Raw genomic sequence first — 10,941 nt, 5'->3', positions numbered from 1 at the left:
GGCCGTACCCACGCCCTCAGAGCGTGGGTACGGCCCGAAACACCATTGGAGTGGTGATGTAGGGGTACGCGTGGTACGGGCCGTAGCCACGCTCTGAGGGCGTGGGTACGGCCCGTACCACCATTGGAGTGGTGATGTAGGAGTACGCGTGGTACATGCCATACCCATGCCCTCAGAGCGTGAGTACGGCCCATACCACCATTGGAGTGGTGAAGTAGGGGTACGCGTGGTACGGGCCGTACCCACGCCCTCAGAGCGTGGGTACGGCCCAAAACACCATTGGAGTGGTGATGTAGGGGTACGCGTGGTACGGGCCGTACCCACGCTCTGAGGGCGTGGGTACGGCCCGTACCACCATTGGAGTGGTGATGTAGGGGTACGCGCCATACCCACGCCCTCAGAGCGTGTGTACGGCCCGTACGACGGGCCGTACCCATTTCTCTGATGGCGTGGGTACGGCCCGCACCACCATTGGAGTGGTGATATAGGGGTACGCGTGGTATGGCCGTACCCACGCTCTGAGGGCGTGGGTACGGCCCGTACCACCATTGGAGTGGTGATGTAGGGGTACGCGTGGTACGCGCCGTACCCACGCCCTCAGAGCGTGAGTACGGCCCGAAACACCATTGGAGTGGTGATGTAGGGGTACGCGTGGTACGGGCCGTACCCACGCTCTGAGGGCGTGGGTACGGCCCGTACCACAATTGGAGTGGTGATGTAGGGGTACGCGCCGTACCCACGCCCTCAGAGCGTGTGTACGGCCCGTACGACGGGCCGTACCCATGCTCTGAGGGCGTGGGTACGGCCTGTACCACCATTGGAGTGGTGATGTAGGGGTACGTGCCGTACCCATGCCCTCACAGCGTGTGTACGGCCTGTACCATGCGTACACCTACTTCACCACTCCAATGGTGGTACGGGCCATACACATGCTCTGACGGCGTGGGTATGGCCCGTACCACCATTGGAGTGGTGATATAGGGGTACGCGTGGTTCGCGCCGTACCCACGCCCTCAGAGCGTGGGTACGTCCCGTACCACCATTGGAGTGGTGAAGTAGGGGTACGTGTGGTACGGGCCGTAACCACGCCCTCAGAGCGTGAGTACGGCCCGTGCCACCATTGGAGTGGTGATGTAGGGGTACGCATGGTACGGGCCGTACCCACGCTCTGAGGGCATGGGTACAGCCCGTACCACCATTGGAGTGGTGATGTAGGGGTACGCGCTGTACCCACGCCCTCAGAGCGTGTGTACGGCCCGTACCACACGTACACCTACTTCACCACTCCAATGGTGGTACGGGCCGTACCCATGCTCTGAGGGCGTGGGTACAGCCCGTACCACGCGTACCCCTACTTAACCACTCCAATGGTGGTACCGGCCGTACCCATGCTCTGAGGGCGTGGGTATGGCGCGTACCACGCGTACTCCTACATCACCACTACAATGGTGGTACGGGCCGTACCCACGCCCTCAGAGCGGGGGTACGGACCGCATCACCCGTACCTCTAGGGCACCAGTACATTAGTGATACAAGGCGTACACACGCCACGAATGTTGGCTTAGGGCCTGGTGCAGCATATAACCAGTATATTGGGGTGTGTACATGGCCAGGACAGCAGTGTACAGCACCAAGGGTGCAGGTGGGTGGGTGTGTGTCTGCTAAGGAGTCCCAGCAGTGGACATAGACATGTGAGGGGTGGGTGCATATCACTCCCAGCAGTGGACTGAGACATGTGAGGGGTGTGTGCCTATCACTCCCAGCAGTGGACAGAGACATGTGAGAGGTGGGTGCAGGGGACTGCCAGCAGTGCCCAGACATATGAGGGGTGGGTGCATATCACTCCCAGCAGTGGACAGACCTGTGAGGGGTGGGTGTATATGACTCCCAGCAGTGGACAGAGACATGTGAGGGGTGGGTGCAGAGGACTCCCAGCAGTGCCCAGACATATGAGGGGTGGGTGCATATCACTCCCAGCAGTGGACAGACATGTGAGGGGTGGGTGCAGATCACTCCCAGCAGTGGACAGACATGTGAGAGGTGGGTGTATATGACTCCCAGCAGTGGCCAGAGACATGTGAGGGGTGGGTGCAGAGGACTCCCAGCAGTGGACAGAGACATATGAGGGGTGGGTGCAGAGGACTCCCAGCAGTGGACAGACATATGAGGGGTTGGTGCATATCACTTCCAGCAGTGGACAGAGACATGTGAGGGGTGGGTGCATATCACTCCCAGCAGTGGACAGAGACATGTGAGGGGTGGGTACAGAGGACTCCCAGCAGTGCCCAGACATGTGAGGGGTGGGTGTATATGACTCCCAGCAGTGGCCAGAGACATATGAGGGGTGGGTGCAGAGGAATACCAGCAGTGGACAGAGACATGTGAGGGGTGGGTGTAGAGGACTCCCAGCAGTGGACAGACATGTGAGGGGTGGGTGCATATGACTCCCAGCAGTGGACAGAGTCATGGGTGTGTGTACATCATGATCAGATGAGCACAACTCCATGGGTGTATGTACGCATCCCTAATGTTCAACTGTTTATAGTTTCATAACAACACATCACTGACAGCAGTGTCCCACTCCCATGAGGATGGATGTCCTTTCTCCACTGCATGACACAACACATGTGGGTGTGAGGACAAATGACACATGCATACCCACCCCTGGCGGATGCAGCACAATACACACACAGAGATCATGCCACAAGACTGTATACTCATGTCAATGGCCACTACACTAAGAGAGCCAAAGGGAACACACACTGTCACGCACATCCCAGGACTGATAGGAATGTACAGGTGCCGGGACAGCCACCAAGATGTTGCCTCTCATGGAAGGAATAGGGTGGACTTCCCACAGATACAATGCCCACAATTGTCAGTCAGGTGCTCAAATACCCTGCAGAACAAGTACCAAATGTGTGCTAGGCTGGGATAACACACATGCATAGTGTGGAAAATGCTGATTGTCGCCATTAAGGCATGACAACATACTCAATACACAAGTACAGTGACTAGCAAGGATGGCACAGACGATGCAGCCGGAGACATTGCTGAGCAGGCATGGCCATAGTTGAAGGGATCCGTCACCAACAAAGGAAATGTAGACACAGGTCAGCACTACCAAAGTGCAACTCCCTGCAGGGTAGATGTCAGGTGCCACAGAGGAAGAAACAGTCCTTGGGACAATGTCTCCAGACACAAATAGCACACACAACCAAATATACCTTGCAGAGACATTGTGATGGCAGGCAGATACCATGGTCCACCCCATTAGCATCAGACGACAACTTTCTCCTGACACATAACACATTACCACCACCCCAACTCCGGGACCATCAGCACCCACATCAATCCCTGAAATGCAAATGTGTTCAAACTGAAAACAAAATGCTTTATTCAGCATTAAATGAAAAAGTAGTTAACAACACTATTAACAAAGGCACATGGCCAGTCCAGATCTGAAGTCCTTGGAGGGGACACATGGCCACGCGTCTCCCCTAGCTTGCCTGCACATTAGAACCCTCAGGTTCCTCGCCTGGGGGCGGGCATCATGTGGGGAAGGACCAGGCACTGCAGGGACAGGAGGTGGAAGGGTAGGTGTGGTGGGTGCAGGGACGGACGCCTCCACCGCAGGGGGTGGGGCAGCGCCAAAGGTGGAGGTCAGCTCATCGCTGCACACTGCTGCCAGGTCGTCAAGCGTCTCCCCTTCACCCGAAGACAACACAGCCTCAAATAAGGGGGGGGGGGTCAGAGTGATGGGGTGCAGCGCTACTGGGGGAGGGGGGGAAAGGGGGAGGCTCAACTCCCCTACCCGTGGATTGCCGTTCCTGTTTGCGGGCTGGAGAGACAGAGGGGCTGAGGCCCAGCACAGCCAAGTAGGCCTCTTTCTCTGGATGTGTGGTAGGGGAGCCGAGGGGAGTGCCTTTGGAGGGACTGGTTAGTGTGCCATGCGGCCTCGGACTGTGGCTGCGTGTATGCCTGTGTGCCCCAGACCCAGTGGGTGTGCCCTCATCCCCCTGAGTGTGCGTGCCAGGAGGAGTGCGCTTGCCCTTACGTGGTGGTGTGCTGGCTGTGTCTGGTGGGGTGCGTGCTTGTGAATGTCTGTGTGTGCTTGGGACAGGTATGGGAGTGGGAAGTGTGGATGGTGCAGGGGTAGTGGGGGCGAAGCGCTGCAGGAGACTCACTGCTGCCGTCAGTGAAGAGTCCATGGACCTCAGCAACATCCGTTGGTCAGACATCGCTGATGACATGCCCTCCATGTATGACACCATCTGTGTCATCATTCGGGTCTGGCCATGGAGGACATTCAGCAGCGATGTCTGCCCAACCTGCAACTGACGCAGAATGTCCACAGACTCTGCAGTGAGGGCTGCAGGGAGCACAGGGGCAGAGGGTGTGGTGCCTGGCACGAAGGAGACACGGTGTTGCCTAGCACGGACAGAAGGGACCGGAGCAACTGGGAGGGCGGTGATGGGAATGGAGGGGGCGGTGACAGATGTAGTGCTGCTGCCAGGTGTTGTAGCAGCCTCCGCCCCCTGGAGGAGTTCAGCATCGGACCCGTCTGCGTCGTAGTCAGTGTTGTCACTAGACAGGTACTCCGCCTGACTCCCCTCACCCTCCGTGCCACTTGCTCCCGTAGACTCCGCAGCAGTGGTGGCAGCGGTGCTGGATCCCTCCTCCACGCCCGTGCAGGTGTCTCCCTCGGTGTCCTCCGATGATGCTGTGGGCAAGGTGAAGAGACAGAAAATAATCAGTCACCTGTATACAACAGACACATGAGTCCCAATTAAAATGTCACAGTGCATATCAGGAAATGCATCATGAGTAACATCTAGAATAGTGGGCACATATGTAACCATGCACTCCCCAGTTGGTTGACCCACCATGACACTTGGAAACAATGGAGATCATGACACAACAGCAAATAACTTGATATCGAATTATACTGAGAAGCTAGTGTCTGGGGACAGTTGAGAACAGCAAGAATATTAATCCATGCCACCTCTTGTTCACTGTGAACGAAACAGTATTGGTGCACCCAAGGCCAAATAACATACTTCAATACTGAAGGTGTCCCCACACTCTGAGACCTGCGAGTACTTACGAAACCATAGCCAAAAACATTGAAATCCCTTGGGACTCACAACACTTTACACAATGTACATGTTTAGAATGTGTGAATGTGCCACTTTGTGAACAGAAGACACATCTGCCTGCATGACAGAAGTCACACAATGATGTGCACACAAAAATACTTTTACACAGTCATTGTATGAGCTGGGAGCCGAATTCTAAAAAGCCACTGTAAATAAGAAATGGGGTATCAGTAAGTACATATACATGGCACCACGGTGGTCTGGATGACTTGACACTCGTAAGTTCGTATCAGCAACAACCAAGGACTTACACACATGCAAACACACTGTGTGAACATGGATATGTATATTCAGAAGACACGTGGTAATCAAACTGTGCCTTCCAGTGAAATGTGCCTGCGTTTCCACGGAAAGTGTAAAAGTACTTTATTTTCCCTGGGAGACATCTGTCATGCAGGCACATTATTGTCCTTCACAACCAACTAGCAAGAAGAAGCATAGGAAAAATGCAGACATGTTGACAAGTGTAGTGAGTGCCAAGGTACAATACTTATTGACTGAAAACTTGAATCATGCCACCTGTCACATGGCCATCCGTACCATGATGACATAGTTGGCAACACATCTGACCCACTGCCTGTCATGTGGAGTGGCACACATGTCCAAACACAGGACAATGCATTAGCTAATGGGCCTGCAATGTGTCTGGATAAGGAGCACCTACACTGAGGAGACACCCTCATGGCAAGAAAGAATGTCCACACAGATGTCAGCACACACAGACCAAACTACATAGCATCTCGCCCACACGCTGGTGGCAAAAATGGATGAGCATGAGCCATGTATTTCCATTTTTGACACATGCTGCAAATCAAAAAACATTAAACCCAGCAAAACCTGACTGGGTCACTGCATGTTGAGTGTCTGTCCAGACACTTACCACACACAGGTCAGACACGGCAAGGAGACATAAGGTTTGGACATGTAGGCCTTGCCCGCACAAACCCCCCATACCTGAGACAATGTGATTGAGACAGATCAAGAAGTGACACCTCTTAATCTGGGTTTACTCCAATGTGCATCACGAATTCCCAAATGTACTCCACATCCCCTCGTGAGGCTGCTAACACATATTTGTGGCCAACAACCATCAACAGATAGTTGTACATAGACACACAGGCACTGCCCAGTGTGAGGATGCACAAGCTAAATGGGGTCAGCATGTACAATGGGCACATGTAGCACACTTCAGAGAAATACAAATGAGGGCAGGGAACTATGCCACTGAGCCCAAACTATGCTGAACACACAAAGAATAGGCACAGTGTTGGATGACACATATGATTCAGAGGCAAGGGTGTCTTAGGGGACTGTAGTGGGAACACAGCTCCATTGTCCTGGAATTATCTGACTGTAACCTGAGCTACCGTCCCTGCACTATGCATATCTCCCACTCATGGACATCATGTCTGAGGCCACAACATTGTTAATGCATGCTGCAAGTCTGTTCAGTAGAAAACTCACACTCCTATGTTGAGACTCAGCATCAGTGCCAACTAACATGGACACCCAAATGACTGTACAGGACAGGGCACAGGCAAGGTAACAACACCTGTCTCAGAACCCCCCCTCTCACATGATGCAGAAAGCAATGTGCACTTGGATTAACTGGCAGCCTAGATGACCATGTGCAATAGTGATTACACACAGACCAGGGAACACATGTCATTTAGGGTAAGGGAGGAGGAACAGCCCCGTTTGACTTTGGGGAACATGATATGCACTGCACAAATTAACCCTCGCTGTGTATCTAGGCAACTGAGCACTTACAAAAGCTGGTGACACACAACAAACACACATGTACCTACCCCCTTCCTGCTGCTGCAACTCCTGTAACCGCCTATCCAACTCAGGGAAGACCACCGCCAGGACACGCTTCATCTGTTGGGTCAGTCGTCGGCCCCCGCCGTGCTCGTGGGGAGGTGAGTCTTTGAGCTGCCACCGGGCGATCCTCCGGGTCCAGCACCGGATGTCTTGCCAGCGTTTCCTCACCTGGGCGAGGCGCCGACTGGGACCCTCCACTGATCTCACGGCCCTTACGGCCTGCTTCCATATCTCCCCCTTGGCGTAGGCGGTTACCTGTGAGGATGACAAAGTGAGACAACATCACTACACCTGCTCCATGTCACAGAGACACACGTTTGAACATCTTTGATATTTAGAATATTATGCTGGCAACCAATTGCACCTTACTCATAGGGACATTAGCCTATGTGGAAGCCCCAAAGCAGTACATGGCATTGAAAGTACACAGGTGGCATGAGGGGTGCAACACACTCCATGATCATGGCACACGCTGTGCATAACAGGCAACACCAGGCTGATGGACAGCACCTCCAAGCAGTCACATGCCCCAGGCCACTGACGCAACCTCAGCAGAGTACACAGACACACACAGGCACAGATCAATCACCTGCCATTGGCAACAGCGGATACAAACCTCACTCTGCACATGTGCCACTTGCCTGTGGGGTGTCACAGGTGTGGTGCTAGCTCAGCAAGTCAGACACTCTGCACGGCTTACTTAAACCCCTCAGATGGGTGGAGCTGTTGCCTCCTCCATGCAGCTGGGGTGCAACACTCCACATAGACACTCACCCACATGACAAGGAACATTCACACACATCAATGTCCAGGCGGCGTACACATCATTTGGACACTCTCAGCACAGCTCCACTCAACTCACACAAATCTGTGGGTACAGTCACCTGTCACACCGGGGGGGCCAGGGAATCACCTCTGGACAATAGGACAAAATTCGGCATAAGGATTGGGTAGGCTGAATGTGCCATGCACTATGCAGTGAATGTCACAATAAGCACAATGCAAGTGAGGGATGCACACAGGAACTACATCATGCTCTGCATGGGAGACATAAGCCTTTCCCCCCCTGGGACCCACGCTAAACAACATTGCATGTCTGTCACACCTGGACACAATTCCAGAAGTGACAGTCACAAAAAAGGGGCACAGTCAAAGCTAGTGGAGTCAGCACTCACCTGCTCCCCTGGTCTCCCATACAGGCTGGGGTACTGTGGGAGGATGACATCAAGCAATGCCTCATTCTCCTCATGGCTGAAAGGCTGGGCCCTCTCCACAGTCCCTGACATGGTCCCAGAGGAATCACAAGCAGCAGCAGTGGTGTCGAGTGTAAGGTAGTGCAGGCAAGTGCCCTCTCATGGGTTCTGGCTGAATTATATCTGCCTTGCTGGGCTGTTTCATTTACAGGAGTACAGAGTGATTGGTCAGTCTCATTTGCATCCTACGTTTCCTCCAATCACTTTAAACATATCCCAGTGAGGGCCTTTGCATGGTACAAAATTTGAGCATGATGTGAAGTCAACAACCACTTTGCAACATTGTATTTAGTTGCCAACTGCCTATTCCAGGCCACATGATAGAAAATTTGAACTTGAAAATCGGTATCCATGACAACCAGCATGCATTTAGGCCCCAATACTTGTCCCTCATGTGTCCCTATTTAATTTAGCTATCCACACACAGGTATGGTGCATTTCACACGTACTCCTACCGCACCAGTTGCACATTGCGTTAGCCACGTACGTGTACGACCAGTGTGTACACCTACGTGTACGACCAGTGTGTACACGTACGTGGACTACCAGGGGGTACACATACGTGGACTACCAGTGTGAACACGTACGTGGACTACCAGGGCGTACACGTACGTGTACGACCAGTGTGTACACGTAGGTGTACGACCAGTGTGTACACGTAGGTGTACACACTGGTCGTACACGTACGTGTGTACGGTCCGTACACACACCCGTACTCCGGCGAGAACAACAGTGTGATGATACGGACCGTTCACACGCCCTCAGAGCGTGTGTACGGTGCGCTTCACAGCTTACACAGGTGATAGGAGGCGCACATAAATGGAATGGAGGTGTCAGACTTGTGCACGGCTGTACATCAAGTCATAGTCATTCCAGTCCTACATGTGCAGGTCCTAGGTGTGTCAGGCAGTGATGTGGCACATGTCTCCTCATGTTTTAGCACAATAGATGTGTGATGACCTGTGTACACATGTCATGTGTGATGGGGCAGTATGTGGCACACTTCCCCTTCCCACAATGCACATGTGTGCATGTAGTACAAACGTGTCAAGCACTGCATCACTGGTATGGCACAGTCACCAACACCCGCAAATGTCCCCTGATGCCAGGGACAGGGACACTAACACCTGACATCTAAGTAACAGCGTGCCCCGATGTGAACATGTCCTGTGTGTGTCATGTGTTCCCATGAGCTTGCTGGTGTTGTTCCGTCAACTGCATCTGCTGTTGCTGCATCCAACATGTGTCTGTGTGTAGATGGGCATGGCACACATATACGCACACCATGCCACATGTGGATTCACACGTTACGTGTGTCTGGATGCTTCAAAGATGATTTTATGACATGAGGACATATCTGCGCCGTATCCATGTCTGTGTTTTTGTTTTTCACATGTACCCCTTCATCGCTATGTGTATGATCTGTACATTTCCAATGACATGTGACCTGTGCGTCTAGCTTGCCGCCAGCAGTCTGTATGAGATGACATCCTTCCAATGCAGATTTGTGGATGTATGTCACTCCTGTGATGTCTCTGGCTGTTCACTTACACTGGCCCACAGCTAGTTCCGGGCCATGTCATGTAGAACGTGACTATCAACGTTTGTAGCTGGCTTGTCGTAGGAGTATCACCTGGCTGCCATACGTGTCCTGGATGTGTAGCACAGACCTGACTGTATTTGACTGATGTGTAGTAGCAGTTGAGCATGTGCTCAGTTAATTGACATTGATGTTGTTAGGTACTCACTCTTCGTTCTTCCTTCCAATTATCTGCAGGGCACCGCCTCTCCCCCGACCAATGCCAGACTTGGCTGCCATGAGGGAACGTGACTGCCTAAGACGTTACCGCTTCTTGCAACAGTTGATTGAGGACTTGACCGCAAAGCTTGAACAACACCTCCAACCGCGACACAGGTATCCTACTGCGCTGACCCCCAAGATGAAGGTGATGGCAGCCCTACATTTTTTTGCCACCTGTACGTTTCAATTCACCATAGCTGATGTTGGTGGCATGTCACAGACCATGTTCAGCCGTGTCCTGCATGATTTTTTAGAAGCCATGTTGGAGCACCTGGATGAATTCATCCATTTTCCAACTCGTGAGCAGTTGACAGGTGTCAAGGGTGAGTTCTATGCCCTGGGAGGGACGCCCCATGTCATAGGGTCTATTGATGGGACACATGTGGCTTTGGTACCACCACAGGCACAGGAGGGGGCCTATCGCAACCGTAAACATTACCACTCTATAAATGCCCTTGTGGTGTGTCTTGCTAACATGCTGATTTCCCATGTATGTGCACGTTTTCCAGGGTCAGCACACGATGCCTACATCATGAGGCGTAGCAGGGTGACAGAAATGATGCTGGGGCTGCACAATGAACGAGCATGTCTTGTTGGTGGGTATACTCTGTTTGTCCTTTGTTTAGCGCTATTTTATTATCTTACGGCATCTCCTGACCCACTTCTTTACATGATGTTTCCATGTAGGGGACTCTGGCTATCCCAACATGCCATGGCTGATGACACCCCTCCGCAACCCCAGAACAGCTGCAGATCACCGTTACAACAACGCACATGGGCAGACCAGGCGAGTGATTGAGAGGACGTTTGGCCTCCTGAAGAGCAGATTCCGGTGCCTTCACAAGACAGACGGGTCCCTCCCATATGCACCGGTGAAGGCCTGCAAGATCTTCCTCGTGTGCTG

This window comes from Triturus cristatus, chromosome 1_1, assembly GCF_964204655.1.
Source record: "Triturus cristatus chromosome 1_1, aTriCri1.1, whole genome shotgun sequence".
Classification (NCBI taxonomy): domain Eukaryota; kingdom Metazoa; phylum Chordata; class Amphibia; order Caudata; family Salamandridae; genus Triturus; species Triturus cristatus.
The sequence above is the reverse complement of the archived record's forward strand: the minus strand, read 5'-3'. Positions refer to the sequence as shown.